Here is an 18696-nt window from a genome sequence, read left to right on the forward strand (position 1 = left end):
TGACAGCAGCACTCTTTTTTTGACGTCCAGTCGGCACGTGCCGCACGTTGACAATTTCATCTCGTAGAAATCATGTTCAATCATGCTTGTGTAAGTGTATACGTACTCATATTTTTCACACAGATGAAAACCAATTTTGGTTACGTTTGACAGCTCGAGATTGTTGCTCTATTCCGCTAGGTATATTAATTTTATGATCTCAACTCGATGTAAATATATGGCATCCCATTCGAACCGTACCTATTTCTTCAATAAAACACTTGTTCGATAATTATTTGCTCCAAAAACCAAAGAAATCGTACATTTTATGGCGATAAAATTGTGATGGTTTTATATTTGCGCCAAATTTTATCGAAATCTGACAAGTACTGGATAACTATGAATGCGCAATTGTCAGAGTGCTCAATCGTCGTCGGGAAATTAAAAATTATATTCCCCTACACGTTTGTGATCGTCTATAATTGGTCCAACGTCTTAGTAGTAGTAGTAGCTAGTAATATTATAACATAAAAGGCCTTTTATATTATAATATTACTAGCTGTCCCGGCAAACGTTTCTTTGCCATATTATATAAGTATTTCGGCCGTATTATTTTACTGAAGTGACTACATAAGTATGTCACCATGGCAACGTCCATCGTTATCCCGTCGCACAAACAATGTTCGCCGTCAGTCTCGAGTTGAAATAATTTACTATTATTTATTCAACAAATGCAGATATCAATATATAAAGTACCCAGTAGCCGATTCTCAGACCCACTGAATATGCATATAAAATTTGGTTAAAATCAGCAAAGCCGTTTCGGAGGACGTACACGGCCTAACATTGTGACACGAGAATTTTATATATAAGATGTTTGTCAAGAATCAAAAACAAAATTTGCTCTACTAATACGCATTCTTCCTAAATCGATTGAACAGCTTAAATGAGAAGAGACACATCTGAATACAGAATAACAGAATATGTATGTATTGTAATTTGTACTGTAGGTAGTATAATTATTATTGTGGAAAAAATTGAGCAGAGATTGAATTAGTATGCGTCAGTCTGAAGGTCGACTTGTACTAAAGTCCAAATCTATACAAGACACAAGTGCTCATGTTACTTGTAATATATATACCTATTGGTTCGTATATTATGTAATGTGTTATCAGTTATCAGTTATGTTTTGTATTTTTGGTAGTTAAGATACGTTTACGTCGGAGTCTAATTTTTTGGGTAGTTTACTACGAATCCTACTAGTCTATAATTCAGACTCCGTAGTCTGAGTCAGAAATGCCAATTCGAACAATCTTCCGACTAAAATCCTTTCAAACACATCCCTACAACGTATACCTTGTGTCATCAGCTATCTATATTCCATACTCATGTGTTTTATGATAAATGAGTAAGTGTACCTGTCTATTACCTCTTCATATCTAAACCGCTGAACCGATTTTGCTGAAATTTGGTATCTCGCGACCTGACAAATTTTTTATACGTGGGAGAGCCATGCTTCGGCACGAATGGGCCGGCTCGACCGAAGAAATACCACGTTCTCACAGAAAACCGACGTAAAACAGCGCTAGCGCTGTGTTTCGCCGAGTGAGTGAGTTTACCGGAGGCCCAATCCCCTACCCTATTCCCTTCCCTACCCTCCCCTATTCCCTTCCCATCCCTACCCTCCCCTATTACCCTATTCCCTCTTAAAAGGCCGGCAACGCACCTGCAGCTCTTCTGATGCTGCGAGTGTCCATAGGCGACGGAAGTTGTTTTCCATCAGGTGACCCGTTTGCTCGTTTGCCCCCTTATTTCATTAAAAAAAAATTAGAAACACTGTTAAGTATAGGGTCTAACAGACCTATAAATAGGATAAAAAGTTTGTTCCGGGATAAAAAGTAGCCTAAGATGTCCTTTCCCGGGATTCAAAGTATCCCCATACCAAGTTTCAGCAAAATCGGTTTAGCGGTTTGACCGTGAAGAGGTAACAGACAGACAGACACACTTTCGCATTTATAATATTAGTATGGAAGTATAGATATGAGGATAATATTATATCCGCAGTAGATGTTGCATGATCGCGGTTAGGCAATGACCATGACTTTCATATAAACCCGTTCGCCGCCCGTACCTATAACGTGAGTGTGTGTATGTCTTATCAAAAGCAATAGAAGCTATTATATGGACTAATGTTAAAGATAAATTTGTATGGCCGGGCCGGCCTCTCATAGAAAATAAGAAATGGAAAGGGCGTAAGCGACAAAATGGTTTTTGTCGCGTAATTTAAAAACCATAAATATGTTTCATATAAGCTATGGGCAAATTATAGTGTATGCTTGAACTAATCTATGTATAAATTTTGGAAGCTTAAATCACTCTCCTCCCTCGGCAAAATTAGAATCCCTGTTTTTATAGAGGTCTTTTTGATTTAATTATTATGTGTCATAAAAGTTGACCAATCGTGTTATGCTATGGGTAATTCAAAGATTTAAAAGACATGATGAATACTGTCAATGAACTTTAATTTCTTAGCTTTAGCCATTGTTGAGAAAAATCGACATCGCTGCAGCCAAATTATCAAGGCGTCATTCTAATAAAAATCTGTCTCCTTTGCTCGTCATCAGTGTTCGCCCGGGCACGCACTAGCGGCCCAGGCCGCAGCAGCCATCGAGATAGATACTTAAGTATGAAACCGCCATAGACGACGCGCACCTGGCCGCAACGCGACCTGCGGCCACACCATACTTTCGATGGCCGCCGCGGCCTGGCTGCTAGTCCGCGCCCGGGCTTACTCTTACAACTAATAAATAGAAACTATCCAATCCATACTAGAAACTAGAAGACGGCAAATTGAGTTTTTTTAATGTAAATACTAAGTACCCAAAGAAAATGAATTTTTCTCAAATTTTTTTCAAAGTCTTTTAACCTTAGAAATAAATAAAAGACGTCAAAAACTTTATTTTTAGTTAAAGTTTCAATAGTGCTTACGTCAACAGACCAACGTCATCCAATCAAAATGTTAATTTTGAGGTCCTAAAGCAATAATAATGCTTATTAATTTATGAGAGAATTTTACCTATATATACGTCTATATACCAACAACAAAAAAAAACAAAAAAATGCCAACTTTAAAGAACTTTTATACAACACTATTTACATAATATTGTATATGGCTACACCAATTAAATTATTTATTGGCATTTAAATAACTAATTTAAGATTTATTTTAAAAAACTCATTAAATACAAATTATATTGATCATTTTGTGATATAATAACGATTTCAATCACATTTTATAGCTGTAACACGCGCCATTATATTATATTAGTACTAGCTGTCCCGGCAAACGTTTCTTTGCCATATAAAGTATTTCGTCCGTATTATTTTATTTAAGTGACTAAATAAGTATGTCACCATGGCAACGTCCACCGCTATCCCGTCGCACAAACGGTCGTCGTCAGTCTCGAGTTGTAATAATTTACTATTATTTATTCAACAAATGCACTTATCAATATAATAAGTACCCAGTAGCCGATTCTCAGACCCACTGAATATGCATATGAAATTTGGTTAAAATCAGTAAAGCCGTTTCGGAGGAGTACGCGGCCTAACATTGTGACACGAGAATTTTATAAATAAGATTTAAACCAAATTTCACTGAAAGTAATAGTATATATTATAGGTATTATTATTATTACATAATATTATAGATAATGTCACTGGAACCGTACTTTTTCCGCGATTAAACATCGATATTATATTATGACGTATACTATTTCTTTCTCTATCAAAAGATAGAGCTAGAAACAAAAATTAACATTTTCTCTTCTTAAATTATATAAATTGCTTCGTTCCTTTAGAATCTATCTAATTAGATAGTAGGTATGTCACATGGGGACTGTGCATTTGTGATAGAAATTTTATTTTTTTTTCTTTCCTAACTACGATAGCTCAGCCACCCGAAGTCGATATTGGCTTCCGATTTATTTAGTTGTCATTGTAGTCGTTTTTAGTGCTCTAGGGCTCTATTCATGGCTAGATTATCTCGATACAGATTTTGTAAGAAAACCATCTTGCTACTATTTTACCCAACTTAAAATTAGTGGAATACCGTGTCAGACTGATATTAGATTTTGACAGTCAAATTACTTGTGAAGCTCCTACACGGCAGTCGGCATCCCAGACCAAATTACTATAATATTATCCCACATAATATTAAGGGGTCGACTAACCCTAAAGTGTCGATTTTATAATTCATTTTTATACTTGAAAATAAGCCCCGAATTGTTTCATTTTCTAAGATTAGATACTACATTATATTTCCGAGAATTCGATCTGAGCAAAAACACGAAATCTTAAAATTTTCTCGATAGAAAAAATCACAAAGATGCATCTAATTTTCAAGAATTTTTCATTTATTGCCACAACCATGCATTGAACTAAGTTAATATTTTAACACATTGTATTAAATTCTATCATTGAGAGATCGACCTAGCGGATTTTTAAAATGTTGTATATTTATCGAGTTATTGAGAAAAAATTAATTTGGCGATGAATCCGCGTCGTCCTTTTTCACCTGGCATATGAAAGACGGCCGTGAGTGTGAAGACGGACGATGTTTGATTTTTTGGGTTAGTCGCCCTCTTAAGTAACTTCCCGTTACTTAAGAGGGCTTAACGCTATGTTCGTGTTTAGTCAAAATATCTAGTATATTGCTCTTTGTTGAGATTGAATTCGTTAAACGCATAAAACGTACATTTTTCTGGGATTAATACCTTAATCTTAGCAGGGGCTCTATCACTGAGAACCGTTAAGGTCTCAAAATGTTATATTATTTAATTAGCTCCATAATATATAGTACTTTAGTTATAAACATAGCTGCATAGTTTTTTAGGGTTGTAATACATTATGCAGACAAAACACGACTCTTTCTACCCTAAAGTATTAGCAAGAATAGCAACGTCTAAACAAAAAAAAATATTAAACTTTTATCTCAAAATTTGTGAATATTTTTCTCAACAGTACTTGATACGAATCTAATAATAATAATGATGATGATGATGATTAGACCCACCACGGCCACGATGATATAACCCAAGTTCATTGTAACGTATCATATTAGAGGATGTGGGCGTTCAAGTGATCGTAGAAAAACTTCGCAAAACGTGCCCCTGCGTGGCCCTCCGTGCCCCTCAGTGCCCCTGTGTGCCTCAACAGTCTTAGTAACTTGATACAACAATAATAACCACAGATTTAGATGATAGAACAAGCGGAAACTGCAAATATTAGAAGATTAGAAGAATTAAAAAGGTGATTTCAGACTACTAGTATAAAAAAGTTCTTCTAATTGAAAAAAACCGCTAGAAACATTAAGTACTTTCGATTTTAGTTTTGAAGTATAGTCACGTATCGTACCTTTTTCGATTCAGTCCATTTTCCATTAGCTATACGACGATATTCTCATGAAAAGTTGAACCAACTTAAATAAACTTTCTGACGGACGTGAAAATATTAGTGAGGAGCCCTAGAACAAAATTTTTTGTGATTACTAACAAGCTAATTTGTGAGTAGCTACATTTTGATAAGACGAACAACATTTTTATTTTTGAAAAATCTTGAAAGTGGTAGCTAACAGAGATAGAAATGATTTCATACTTTGACTTGATAGTCCTAAAATGTGGATTGTTTTATTTGTAGGACAAGGTTACTCTTAAATTGTATGACTATTAACCTACCACTATACAAAAAATCAGCTGGTTAGGGTTCCGTTTTAGGGTACAGTAGTCAACCTAGTTTTGTTGATTACAGAATCTAAAACAAATCCAAGAATCCAAAACAAGAATGTTAAAACAAATCCTAAGAGATCTAAAACATACGACAACGTCTTAACAGTTGAAAAAAACGTATATTACACCTATAAGCTAAAAAATGCATAATCGTGGGATATTTTTTCTTTAAAAGACTTTTTTTCTACAAAAAGGGGATGTGCCTTTGTACCTCAGGTGCTTTGATGAAGCTCTGATGAATAAGATTGTATGATACGAGATCCATTCGATCCCTATTCATCTTGTTTTAAGAATTCCTATAATTATTTTAATAGTTAACTACAAATGCTTTAAAATGGCTTATAATACTAGATTATACTTTGGATAAAATATAAAATAAGTAATAAAGTTACAAATAGATGCAAACTTTTATGAAATAACTTGATTATGAACTTTTTAACAACTTTTCGAGTGATACTAATTAAAAGGAAACCTTAAAGTAAATTTTTATCTAACTTTATAAATCCCTTGTTTTAAAGCAGCAATAATAAACCTCCCCATAGAAATGCAATAAAATGTACAACATAAAACCCTTAATAAAACGAATATTAATGAGGAAATGCCAAAAGGTAGTAAAAGATTAAATTTAAGATACAATAAAATTGGCCGACGCATGTGTCCACCGGTCCATTGTCAACAGAAACTAAAACCATGCACCATGCAGTCAAACGCCAATAAATTCCGAAACTACGAGAAACGCACATTTTCGTATGCACCATAGCAAAATTCTATTAACATTGCTTCAAAATCAACAGTTATAGAAAGACTTATGAGATTTTTATTCAAACGAAAATGACCTTTATTATGTTCGATGTAAGCGACAAAACCGATAGTAAAAACGCACAAGTAAGTCATTAAGATTTAAGGGATGCTAGGCAAGATGTTGCAGATGAGATCTCATAAATAAACGACGTAGGACCAAATCCGGACGATCGGTTTGGAACCCTAACACAAACGCATAAAGGAGCCAATCGTTTACCGCCGTCTCACGATTTATGCAAAGAATCGGAAAGGGATGAGCAGGTAAAGAAATTTGAACATTTGAGGGATGAAGAAAAAACTGAGGGTCGGTTTTAAGATACAAAAGGCGGTGTCGGCGTCAAGCTGCGCGATAGATGGACGACGGATGCAGTTTAGATCTACTGGAGATTCCAAAATCACAAACTTAATTGAATATGGCCACTTCAAAAGGTTTCAAGTAACTACTAGTAGAATAGATCGTTGAGATGCATAATTATGTCTATTGAATAGACGAATTGTCTTGGATATAAATGTATAGTTATTAGTTTTCGTTGTCTGTTATGACTTATGCCCAATCCTGAGATCTCCCTCTGGGCAATCCAAAGAACTCTTTTTTTCTTTAGTCATTTTTCCTGCACAATGATGCTAAGGTCTCTTGCTAGGCAATTCAAAAGAACTCCTCTTTTATGTTCTTTAGTCATTTTTCCTGCACTTATCCTGAGATCTCTTGCTAGGTAAACCAAAATATGTAGCTCTTATTTTATTTTCTTCAGTCATTATTCTTGCATAATGATCCTGAAAATCCTAAAATCTCTTGCTAAGCAATCCAAAAAAAAATCCTCTTTTATGTTCTTTAGTCATTTTTCCTGCACTGATCCTGCGATCTCTTGTTAGGTAAATAAAAACAGCTTTTCTTTTATTTTTTTGGACATTTCATTGTGTAGGAAAATTTTTTTCCTACACAATGATCGTAAGATATCTTGCTAGGCAATCCAAAAGAACTCTACTTTTATTTTCTTAGGTCATTTTTCCTGCACGATGATCCTGAGATTTTTTGCCCATATTTTCTTTAGTCATTTTTGCACAATTTTTTTTCTCAGATCTCTTGCTAGGCAATCCAATAGAACTTTTCTTGCAATTTCATTTACCATTTTTCTGTCACTTAAAGAAATAATTTCTTTTTATCGTCTTCTTAAGCTAAAGAATCATCGTCCTTCGTCAAAAATGTATTTTAATTTGTAACCCAAAAGCTAGTCAACTATGAATTTGGTTTACCTGAGCCACCTGTAGCCCGGGGGTACATTTTTAATCCTTCTGAGTTTTGACTCATGTCGATTGTCCTCTCTAGCTTGTAAGCCTTTCCTTAGAACATAAGCTGTAACTGTTTCTTAAGGGTTTCACCCCAGCTTAATTATTAGCAGGATTATAATATTATCTTGCTAAAGCATATTATGAGATCTTATTGATTAGCATGTTTAAAAGAAAATTAAATTAATTAAAATAAAACACATATTGCAGTTGCAAGTGGTAGTCTCCAGGATAAAAATATTCATTACATATTTAATATCTGAAATGTGCATATTGTGGAATAAAGATTTAGTGTGATTTTACTAAATATTTTCTAAACAGTTTTTAGTAAATAACTGCCCTAGTCTACAAGTGGCAAGCGATTATCGTAAACGCTAATAAAATGTATGCGATTTGACATAAGTCATCGCTTCGCTAGCGAATACTAATGTTAAATCCCATAGGTATATTTGCTGGCGTTGGCGTTGGCGTTTACGATAATCGCTTACCGCTTTTCTAGGCCCTCTGATCGGGGAAGTCACTTAAAATGTAGACCAATGTATTTGTTAGGTCCTGTAAAACTAAAATCATTCAAAAATAAACAAACATAGGATTCCCCCGCCGGGTCTTTGCGGGTATTTAATGGCATTAAGTAGCACTTAGCACACGAAATCATTAAAAATACTTCTCCGAAATCGTGATTTGAAAATCATATTTGTAAAAACCACAGTAAAAACACTTCAATACTGATTAATATCATATAGAGAATAATCTACGAAATCATGTTTTTTGATTAACTACACTGGTATTACATGAGAGTTATTTTTAGCACTGATTACATGTCGCCGCTTACTTCGGATAAAATATTTAAAACATTTATCAAAATAGATGCGTGATTTTAACAAATAAATTGCTTTACAAGTTTATTAAATATTTCGTTAAAAATTTGAAAATAACATCAATTAAGGTAATTCCGCATCAATTATTTTTATAAATTAAAAAAAAAACTAAAAGAAACATTTAGTTTGATTTCTGAATTATCACTTTTTTTTACTTTTGTTACATAATTATTTGACTCTTGTTACCCTATGCTCATAGACGTAAATGATGGGTATTTTATCAACACAGGGGTAAATTAAATTTTACCCTCAATATTTTTTTTACTCAAAAATTTACCCTATTCATCTGTTGACCCGTATGTTTTTATGACGTCATAAAAAGGCGCCAACATCCTACAGGAAGAACGTCGATCATATAAGTTTATAAGAGTTGTAAAAAGTCAAATCTGGACAAGCGCGAGCGGCTTGAGACTTGGTGGTTCCGGATATTTAAATTATTTTCTTGTTTATTTACTTATTAGTATATTGCAACTTCGTGTAACAGTAATAAAAGCTTTCAAAAAACAGGAATTTTTCGTTTTTTAAGGTTTGTTTGGCTGTAGATATTTTTTCTAATTAGTATGATATAATTCTATTCATTTATCAATTTTTCTATTTATTTTCTAATTAGTATAATATTATGTGTCGTATAAACAGTTGTAGCAAATTTTAAAAATGAACTATCTATATAATTATTTTAATATATTAATGACGTAAGACTTCGTTACCCCCTTAGGACTTTTTTAATTCTAATTCTGGGTTCCGAGTTCCGACTGATTGTGAGTTGCAGCTAAAATGTTGTTTTTTATTCTCGCGCACGCAACCCCAAAAACCAGGTGCGCAATTGTTTTTTAAACTAAAATTGTTTGTTTTGTAATATCCGATACACCCTTTTAAAAAATTACACAATTGTTTGAGAGTGAAAGTTCTAGACTAATCAGAAAAAACTTATTTGAACTCTTTTCACTTTCCTGTGCGTTTTTATGATTTTCATTGTTTGCGGCTGATCGTCGGTTTTTGTCAAGGTTACTCGGGCCAAGAGGTTAACAGAACCACTTTTTGCTAGAACAATCGAGAAATTTCGATTTTAGCTATGGTCAGTTCACTCCATCCATACTAATATTGTTTATGCGAAAGTCTTGGGAGAGCCTTGTTTCGGCACGAATGGGTCGGCTCGACCGGAGAAATACCACGTTCTCACGGAAAACCGGCGTGAAACAGCGCTTGCGCTGTGTTTCGCCGAGTGAGTGAGTTTACCGGAGGCCCAATCCCCTACCCTATTCCTTTCCCTACCCTCCCCTATTACCCTATTCCCTTTTAAAAGGCCGGCAACGCACTCTTCTGATGCTGCGAGTGTCCATGGGCGACGGAAGTTGCTTTCCATCAGGTGACCCGTTTTCTCGTTTGCCCCCTTATTTTATTTAAAAAAAGTCTGTCCGTCTGTTACCTCTTTAGGCCAAACCGTTGAACCAATTTTGTCGGGTATGGATATACTTTGAGTTCCGGAAAGGACATGGGATATTTTTCATCCCAGAAAATTTTACGGTTCTCGCGCGATAAACAAATTTTATGTAAAGTTTTATGTCCGAATTCGACGTTTTTAAATAAGTCAATGATATTCTATGTTACTAACGTAACTAGATTGGAAGTTTACGGTAGCAACGCGTTGCCACTTCGAAGATGCCTGCAGGCATATCTCACATACATAATGACATAACGAATATATGACTTGACATTGTCTTTTGAACAAAAAAGTGGTTACGCATTTCTGAGAATCTTTTGTAAGACATTGCTACTCTAGTATTTTAGAAAATCATTGAAATAAGTAATAATAATAATAATAATAATAGCTCCCACACCGGTTTCGGTGACGGTGGCCGGTTTCATTGAAACCAGGCCAGCTACGCAGGAGTAATTTATAGTGTCCAAGTGTGTGCGCAGTACACAAGAGCACTCTCTATTCCTTTACTCTCATAACCCAGTGGGACGGACGACCGACACGACCGGCGAGAGATCAGGCGCAGGACCGACTTTTTACATGCCCATCCGACGCATGGATCATCTTACTTGTCAGACAATCAGGTGATCAGCCTGCATTGTCCTAACCAAACTTGGAAATAACATGTTTCCAACGCGGGAATCGAACCCACGACCTCCGAGTCAAGAGCCGCGCTCTATACCACTAGACCACGGAGGCGTTAATTGAAATAAGTAAGTAAAATGTGTATCACCAGAAAAAATATAGAATGATAAATGAATAAAGTCCTTAGCGCCACCCTAGCCAATCCAAGGTTGACAAGACGTATACAGGGTGTAACAAAACTAAGTGATAATATTTGAGGGTGTGTATGTGTCCCTTATATAGAGTTCACTGTAAAAGTGGCAGCGCACAATTTTTTGTGATTTGTATCGGCAACAATTAGCAAGCGCCCACGCGTCATGAGTTTCCCCATACAAAAGAAAAAAAAATATTCTTTCAGCGCTGCTACTTTCACAGTGAACTCTCTATAAGAAACACAGACACACCCTAAAGGAGTTATTATCACTTAGTTTTATTACATCCTGTATATATTGTTTTTTTTTTCACTTTTCATTATATCCACCATCACATTATTTTATTTTATCGTAAAAAGTATATAAAAATATTCAATTGAGTATTTTATAAGCAATATTGATACTATGCTACTGTATATCAAAAAACTTCATTCTTATGGCCAAAAAAAACGGCGAAGTAAAATTATTTGCATATTTATAGCCAAATAATATAGTAGATATACCTATCAGCTGGTGAGGTAAATCATTTTCGTCAGATCTGGTTTCGGACCGGTTTCATTCGCGTGATGAACGATCTCTGATACCTGTCTCTTGTACTATAATGTGTCGGCGCTACGAAACTGTACGCGCTACATTGCGGACTAGACGCTCCGCACGGTTAACGTTAAATAAGAAATTCCGCTGGAAAATGTACGGTTTCTAGCCAATAAAGGAGTGTATGACCTTCCCTGTGATCTACTCTATATCTGTGTCAAATGATATAAAAATCAGTCCAGTAATTCGTGAGATTATAGCGTTCAAACTAACTCTTCAGTATAGCTTAGATATCAGAATACTTTTTGAGTAAAACCAGCAATGTACATCGTCGGTGGGTACATTCATAATATTATCGCTGTCATTATGATTAAGTATAGATAATGAAAAATGGCGTTGGGCGGCCCGAAAATACTGGTTATTTAATTTGTTGCTAGACCAGACTAATTGATCTAGCATTACAGTCATCAACATCAGTATTTTCTTACCTTCCTTATCCATTATCCATACTAATATTATAAATGCGAAAGTGTGTCTGTCTATTACCTCTTCACGCCCAAACAGATTTTGCTAAAATTTGGTGTAGAGATATGTATATTGAGGCCCGGGAAAGGACATAGGATACTCTTTATTCCGGAAAAATGTACGGTTCCCTGTGCAATAAACGAATTTTGGCGCAACGGAGTTGCGGGCGTCATCTAGTTATTTTAAAGCCTTCTTAATAGCTCTACATAATAATTAATAATATAATGGTATAGTACCTAGATCTTATAATTTAACATTATGTATGTCATTAGTCATTACTGGTGGTAGGCATCAGGTAGTCATTCTGAAAAAATTTGATTATAATTTATACAGAAATAAAACATTTTTTATTTTATTTTATTTATTTTACCAAAGTTACGGACATCGCTCATAGAAGCATGCTGAAGTGGAAGTGGGCTGCGGGGCTAAAATGGTCACATTTAGCAATTCCTTTCAATCAATTCAGCTAATGAATTGTCAAAACTGTCAAGCTGACAAAATATGTCAAATTAGTACGAATTACTAGACATGAATTGCAAGCAGACTTGCATTTTGCATTTTGAAAAAAATGAATCATAATATTATGATTCATTATAATTATGATTCTCCAAAGCGACCATTTTAGCCCTCCTGGTCATGTCTGCAGACGGGAAGATGGTAGAGTAGATGGAGCAGACACGTGGAGTGGAGACCACGCTTAGGCAAACGTAGTGTAGGACGTCCCGCAGCACGGTGGACCGACGATTTGAAGAAAGTGGCTCGGATGGATGAGGGCTGCCCAAGATCGGGATGGTTGGCGCTCATTGGGGGAGGCCTACGTTTAGCAGTGGACGGCAATAGGCTGATGATGATGAATGCTATTACTTATTGTAATGTATGTTACTTAGGAAGGCATCCACAAATTACGCGAGATTTAAGGGAAAAATGGATACAGCCAAATATTGCATTTTAGTAACGAACAGGCACAATAATAATAATAATAATCTTTATTTCATTTACAAAAGTTACAGTTAAAGTACAATGATGGAAGCTACCTAGTAGGCTTAGCCTGTATCAGGCAACATCCCTCTTCCACATCTACAGGGGAAATAAAGAAATCTTTTAAGTTAAGTGAAGCAGACTAATCTTAAATACTACAAAAACTCTTAGTTCTAATACAGACTTATTATATAAATTTTTAGCCAAACATTCTTATGTACATATTATTATTATTTATTATCTACTAATTTATAGTTTGTATGTGTGTGTGTATGTGTGTGTGTGTGTGTGTGTGTGTGTGTGTGTGTGTTTGTGTGTGTGTGTGTGTGTGTTTGTGCACGTGTGTGTGTATACAATATTTAACTATAGTTTAATCGGCTCAATTAGTTTCTCTACTTCATTGTAACGATATTATTTGACTATTAACTTCACCTGTCTGTTTGTCTTATTTTTAATATTTATAACATTGTTTAATTTATTATATATTATAGTGGAGCTGAAATCATACTGTCTTGTTGCAAAATCTGTTTTTATTTTAGGTAGTTCAATTTTCATTCTATTTCTCTTTTTTACTATTATACTGTTGGTACTGGTTTTATGCTTTCTTAGAATCGTGAGTAAAATATACAATTTTCGTACTGTTAATACTTTGCTAATTCGATATATTTATTCTGTTGGTGTTCTCCTGTTTTTGAAATGTATTACTTTTAATAGAGAGCGTTGTGCCCTTTCTAAATTAAACATTTTCGTTTTATTAGCCCCTCCCCACACAGGAATGCAGTAGACTAATATCGATTCCGCCAATGCTCTGTAAATTTCATTTAGAAAATTTCGCTGAGGATAACTATTACTTGATTGTGGACTAGGCATAACTTGTCTTAGAGTTTTAAAAATCCAGTTTAACTTTCGTATCCTACTGGCTACCTGCTCAAGATGCGGTTGCCAGGAAAGTCTTTGGTCAATTATGACTCCTAGATATTTAATACTGTCTACCTTCTCAATAGCTGGACACTTGCAAGCTGCAGGATTCATATCATCCAGTTGGCATGTATGAATCCTTACATCAAAGCTAGGATCAGGCTGACAACGGTTTTGAATGCTGAAGCATATGAATTTAGTTTTTTAGTGTTTAAAGTCAAAAGATTATTTATCAACCAGTTTGCAATTTGGTGCATACCATGCTTGATACCCTTCTTTAGTAAGAGCCAGTTCTTCTCTCTAAATAAAATAGCAGTATCATCAGCATATGATAGTATATGAGCATTATTGATTCACACAATCACAGATCAATTAATAATGATCGAAAATCTTACCAATCTAAGTAATTTTTTCGAATACAATTTGCATAAATAGTTTAGTTGATAATTTTTTTATTTCTAATAGATTTTAAGAAAATGCTTTCAGAATGTTGATACTACATACACTATAATTTGATTAGATTATTTATATTGACGACTTTGACGACCCTTTATAGCTGAATGAAATAAACTATCATTCTGTCGAACCCTTTCTTTAACTTTAACAACAAGTGTACAACAATCAATGCGTCACTTGTCACAACACCATCCGTACCAAGGGTTGATATGACACTTTTTAACCGACTTCCAAAAAAAGAAGGTTCTATGTTCGGCTGTAGATTTATTTCGTTCATCGCAAATACATCTATACTAATGTTACAAATGCGAAAGTGTGTCTGTCTGTAACCTCTTCTCGCCCAAGCCGCTGAAACGATTTTGTTGCAACCTGGATCTAAGATATCGATACTTTCAAAACAATAAATGGAACAGCAAGAAATGGAAAGGGCGTAAGCGACAAAATGGTTTTTGTCGCGTAATTTAAAAACCATAAATATATTTCATATAAGCTATGGGCAAATTATACGAGTAGTGTATGCTTGAATTAATCTATGTACAAATTTTGGAAGCTTAAATCACTTTCCTCTGTTGGCAAAATTAGAATCCCTGTTTTTATAGAGGTCTTTTTGATTATTTATTCTGTGTCATAAAAGTTGACCAATCATGTTATGCTATGGGTAATTTAAAGATAAAGACATGATGAATACTGACAATGAACTTTATTTTCTTAGCTTTACTCATTGTTGAGAAAAATCAATATCGATGCAGCCAAATTATCAAGGCGTCACTAGGCGATGCATGGAGTATGGACTACTATACCGCAACTCCTATAATAATAATATGTACTAGTGTATTATTATATAGTATAAAAACAACATTTAGGAAACGATCTGTATTTAAAATTAAAATTAAATATATAGTAACGAAATATGTAAATATCATCTTCAAATTTTAAAGTTAGCGTAAAATAAAATATTATATGAAGTTAAAAATTACTGAACTAGCAAATTACATTTTGTTTCTTATACACCTTAAACCTATGTTATTTCATATTGTAGGTACTAGGTACACATAGATAATAATAATTATCTAATTGTGATTAAACGAAAATAAGAGGAAAAGATTTGGATGCGATAACACTTAATAGGTAACTATGATTTTCATAAGAATAAGTAAGTACATTAATATTGTGAGAGAATAATCTTAAAGATGTACACAGCGAATCTACAGGGTACAAAATAAAGTGATAGCGTATCTAAATTTTTTTGTGATTTGTAGGTATGGGTAACTTAATGGCCCATACAAATCACACAAAATATTTTGTATGGGCAAAATGAGTTTGCCCATACAAAAGTGGTTAAAAGTGTGATTCTATCGTTTATAGGGTTACGTACCCAAAGGGTAAAAACGGGACCCTATTACTAAGACCGTTGTCTGTGCGTCTGTCTATCTGTCCATCTGTCTGTATCTCAAGAACCGCTCTATAGCGGTTCTTGACTAGAACTAGACTTATGACTTAGACTTCTGAAATTTTCACAGATTATGTAGATCTATTGCCGCTATAACAGCAAATACTAAAAACAAAGTAAAATAATATTTATGGGGGGCTCCCATACAAAAAACATAACAATTTGCTCTATAACGGTACGGAGCACTTAGTGCGCGAATCGGACTCGCACTTGGCAGATTATTTTTAATTAGAGGGTAAATAAGAATAAAGATTCAGATACAGAACTACCTATGAATGAAACTTCAATATTTGATTTAAATTCATAGATAAAATATCACAGTATAATATTATGTAGTTCATGGCATTAAAATTTGGCTTTTTTGGGTTATTTGGGACCATATTATTTTGCCATTACTGCTCTTACCGGACTTTTATGAAAATTATCTTTTTTATAAAATAGACTAAATGTATGTAAAAAAATCTTTAGGTGCTCATATAATCTTAAAAAAACTTATCACAAATCTGACTCCCACGAGATTCGGCTGTGGTTAATTCCTCATAAATATTTATTACAATTGAGATGTAGATCGTTGAGTCCCATTCACATCCGACTTCCGACTCCGAGCAAGTGCCATACATACAAAAACTTAACCCATTGTTGCCACTCACAAAAAATTCACAAAAAATACGGAAATGGAGAGTGCTGTCATGTGTTTTGTATAAATGTTTAAAAAACAAAAGTTTTTTGTACTTTTTTTAAGTTTTTGGCCGCACAAAAAATTGGGGCTATTTGAATAGGATTTTTTGGCTACCGTAAAAAGATTGTTAGTGTAAAGGGTTAAAAAATATTTCAACGAGGGAAGTCTTACATAATTATCTACCTTATACTTACCAGTTATTATTATTTAATATACATTTAAGTTTTAAGTATTCATTTTAAGTCAAAGGATTCCCGACATAATTTAACTTTTAGTATCTAAGCACACTGCCGAATTTCCGCGGTGGAAATTCGTCTTGATTCCGCCTGCAACGTATGACACACACATCCAATTACCGATGACACACCATGCCGAAATTCCGTCGCGTTATATTGTATGCGTTTGACATTGCTGGCGTAATCATGCGGAATTTCCGCCGCGGAACTTCGGCATAGTGTGTTTAGACACTCAAATTATGTCAGGAATCCTTTGACTTTAGTCTTAATTAGTTGATCTGGCTGTCATGAGGTGAGGGTATATTCTCGTGTCCGCTATTAATAATTCAGACGTTGTACTAGTTTTTCCAGCCGTTTTGGAAACATTTTATAAAAATAAACACTTTGTTCAAACATTAAAGATATCCGCCGTAAATACAGTCAGTTCTAACAACAATAATATAATAAACACTAGTTAAAACATAAAACTAATTTGTGTCAATAAAGTCGGCGTGACTTTACCGACTGCACAAAGAGTAATCGGCACCTTGAAAGTATTGAAAGTGAAATAGAAAATAAAAGTATTTTTTAACAATAATTGTAACAATAGTAAAACAATGTATTTCGGGTTTGCCTACTGGAGTCGACTTCAAAGTCGGGTTTTTTACATAGGGTAGTTTTTATGATACCTTTTTATTAGTTACAATTTCGCTAGAGAATATTTTGGTACCAATGCTCTATATTGGCTGGATACTATGGTTATAATTGGTAACAAACATTCTTAAAATACCTATATGTAATGTGTAATGTGTACCTACTTTAATTTTTTTTAAATTAGTTAACGCCTTAGCACTATTTACTGACGAAGCTCCGTTGAGGTTTGTTTAAATTTTAAAACAATAAAATCCAGAAATTTAAAAGTATTAAGAGGAATAAAATAGGTATTATTTTTTTTTTAACAAAATTAGGGAGCAAACGAGTAAATGGATCACCTGATGGAAAACAACTACCGTCGTCGCCCTTTTAATTTATCTCAAAAGATCTATTTTAAATATAAAATGAATGATAATTAATTACTATCAAATTAGTAAAGGGCTGATAAGTAGCCTAATTTTATGACATTTTTATATAATTTTAAATTTATGTGATAATCTTATCTTATTATGTTAATTTTATTATGACTACTTAAATTCTACTTGGTTGTATGAGGTCAGATCCTCTATAATATAGCAAACTATGGTGAGGCACAATTAATAATACTTACATATTAGTTTGGACTTTTTGAATTTAAATTAACAGCTTAAAACATTTTGAAAACAAAATATTTACAAACATTATTCAAACTTGACTCCTAGAATTTTAAATTTTCTCATGTTAAAAGTTTTATTTCACAAATTTATAACTTTTTGAAAATATTCAAGGCAGTTAAATAATTTAATACAGTTTATTACATTAGGTACCAAAACGGGCTATTTTTGTCTATAATCTACATTAATAAACAAGTATAGTGTCGGGAGTTTTTGGGAGAATGTGAAAGAGTGATGTTGTGTTTTTATATTATTTTCCTAAAATTGTGTTATCTGGGTTTTTAATGTGTAATATTGGTAGGATATTAACCATTAAATATTCGTTATCGTGCACAAGTGTAGGAGAGTGATGTAATAACCAGAAACGTGCTCTTTTGTGTTCCCTCCAAAACTCCATCAAAAGTTTCAGTAAAGCGTCCTACCACTTTACTGAATCGACCGACTTGACTCCTTGACTGTATTGACTTCATACTTAGACTTTGACTAGACTTTAGACCTGACTGACCTGACGATAATATATAAAAAATTGTATTAAAGAATATTGTTTTCCCGCCATAATATTATACTCGACACTGGTCATGGTTATAGCCGAAGTGCCATTATATGAAAAAAAAAAAGTATAGTGTCACAAATTAGTCAGTTTGTAAACG

The sequence above is a fragment of the Aricia agestis genome, chromosome 19 (genome assembly GCF_905147365.1).
Source record: "Aricia agestis chromosome 19, ilAriAges1.1, whole genome shotgun sequence".
Classification (NCBI taxonomy): Eukaryota; Metazoa; Arthropoda; class Insecta; order Lepidoptera; family Lycaenidae; genus Aricia; species Aricia agestis.